The sequence below is a fragment of the Pongo pygmaeus genome, chromosome 11 (genome assembly GCF_028885625.2).
Source record: "Pongo pygmaeus isolate AG05252 chromosome 11, NHGRI_mPonPyg2-v2.0_pri, whole genome shotgun sequence".
In the NCBI taxonomy this organism is placed as follows: Eukaryota; Metazoa; Chordata; class Mammalia; order Primates; family Hominidae; genus Pongo; species Pongo pygmaeus.
In genome coordinates this window covers 94,139,692-94,142,128 of record NC_072384.2, presented here as the reverse complement: position 1 = coordinate 94,142,128, position 2,437 = coordinate 94,139,692, and the positions used below count along the sequence as shown (strand labels likewise).

General features: G+C 38.0%; 1 pseudogene; it reads right to left on the bottom strand.

Annotated features, from left to right (window-relative positions):
- Positions 1-874: 874 nt before the first annotated feature.
- Positions 875-1,808, bottom strand: LOC129031711 (heterogeneous nuclear ribonucleoprotein A1-like; annotated as a pseudogene).
- Between the last annotated feature and the right edge of the window lie 629 nt (positions 1,809-2,437).

Below are 2,437 nucleotides of genomic sequence, written 5' to 3'. Positions count from 1 at the left end.
AACAATCCTCAACATTATAGTAGCAAGTCAAATCCAACAACATATTAAGAAGATAACACACCACGATCAAGTCAGATTTATCCCAGGGATGCAAACATCGTTCAAAACATGCAAATTATTTTATTTTATTTTCAAGAGAATTAAATCGTTTATTGATTACACATGATAATGGATGATACAAAAGCTTCATTCTCATCTATAATTTTATCTGGTACCATCATTCAATTTAGATATATTGCGTAAGATGTGGCCACAATCATTTTTATAACTAATAATTCCATGATTTTGCTTGGGTGGCTTGGGTGATCCCTTTTAATGGTGAACTTCGGGTCATAACAGTAACCATCTTTCAACTACACCAAGGTTTCTGAAGACAATGGCTTCTCCACCCAAGCAGACTGTATATAAATTCCAAATAGAACTTGGCACTACTCTGAAGGAATTCTAACTTCACACTGTTGGGGAAATTTACCAAGATGGCTTCAGAGTAGACTAACTTAACACAGCACATTTAAAAAAAAAAAAAAAAAAAAACGACACATTTATTCAGCATCATGATCAGACTATTACATTTAGCAATCAACAGCATGGGTGTAAAAAAAAAAAAACTACATTAAAACCTTTTGTTGGAATGCTTTATACTTTCCACAGAACAGAAACTAAAATAACCTGTTATACAACTTATCGCAAATACAGACCTCTAGTTTTTTGCCCACACACATGAGTATTTGTCTAAAACATTTTTTTTCCTTTGGTAGCAGCTAGGCCTTGCCACCACTGTGTTTGGCTGAGTTCACAAATCTGTTGTAACCTGTAGCTTCCCTGTCACTTATCTGACTCTTCTCTTCTGCTAAGCTTTGTTTCCTGGCAGTAATTAAAATCTTCTGCCACTGCCATAGCTACTACTGCTACTGGAACTGCCATAGCCATCTTGGTTTCATGGTTTATCAAAGGATTGGCCTCCACCACCACAGAGACCAGAACTTCTGCCTCCAAAGTTTCCTCCCTTCATGGATCCAAAATTTGAAGACCTATTGTTGTAATCGCCAAATATACTGTAGCTTCTACCACTTCCAAAATTGCTTCCATCATTACCAAATCCATTATCGCCAACCCCACTGCCACCATATCCACCACCACCACAGCTGCCACCAAAGCCACCAAGACCACTGAAGTTTCCTCCATAACCAAAGTTGTCATTCCCACTAAAACCAACTCCACGACCACTATCAAAGTTTCCAGAATTACTTCGACCTCTTTGGCTGGATGAAGCACTAGCTATCTCTTGCTTTGACAGGGCTTTCCTAACTTCATAGTTGTGGCCATTCCCAGTAATGGTATGGTCGTCAAAGTTTACAAGCGCAAAGCCCCTTTTCTTGCCACTGTCTTGGTCAGTAATGATTTCAATCCCTTTAATTTTTCCATACAGTTAAAAAATATTATCTTAAGTGATGTTCTTCAGTGTCTTCTTTAATGCCACCAACAAATATCTTTTACACAGTTAAGTGGGCACCTGATCTTTGATAATCTTCTCTTGAGACAGGTCTCTTTGGTTCCACAACTCTTCCATCCACCTTGTGTGACCTTGTATTCATGGATGCATCCACCTCTTCTGCAGTGGCATATGTGACAAACCCAAAGCCCCTGGAGCGCTTGGTGTTTGGATCTCTCATTACCACACAGTCCGTGAGCACTCCCCATTGCTCAAAATGGCTCTTCAGGCTCTCATCAGTTGTTTCAAAGCTCAACCATCCAATGAAGAGCTTCCTCAGCTGTTCGGGCTATTTAGGAGACTCTGATTTAGACATAATGGCAAGGGGAGGAGAGACTTTAACAATGCTTCCTCGGTGGCATCCACAGGCAGAAGGAAGTAAACGATGAACATACCTCCACCACGTGCAAATTAATAAATGTGATACATCACAGTAACACTAAGTGTTTAAATCATAAGACCTAAAATTATAAAACTTCTAGGCAAAAACAGGGGAAATGCTTTAGGACAGTTGTCTAGGCAAAGATTTTATGACTGGGACTTCAAAAGCACAGGCAAAATGCCTCTACAAAAATAGATAAGTGGGCTACATTAAACTAAAAAGCTCTGGACAGCAAAGAAAACAATAAACAGGGTGAAGAAACAATCTTTAGATTGAGAGAAAAAGCTATTAATCTGACAGGGGAATAATACTCAGAATTCAGAAGAAAAAAAAACTCAAACAACAGCAAAAGAATAAATAAACCCATTAAAAAGTGGGCAAAGAATCTGAGTAGACGTTCCCAAAATAAGACATACAAGACATACAAATGTATAACATGTATATTAAAAAATGCTCAACATTACTAATCATCATGGAAATGCAAGTTCAAATGGCAATGAATTATCATCTCACCTCAGTTACAATGGCTATTATCAAAGAAATAAAAAATAAATGCTGGAAAG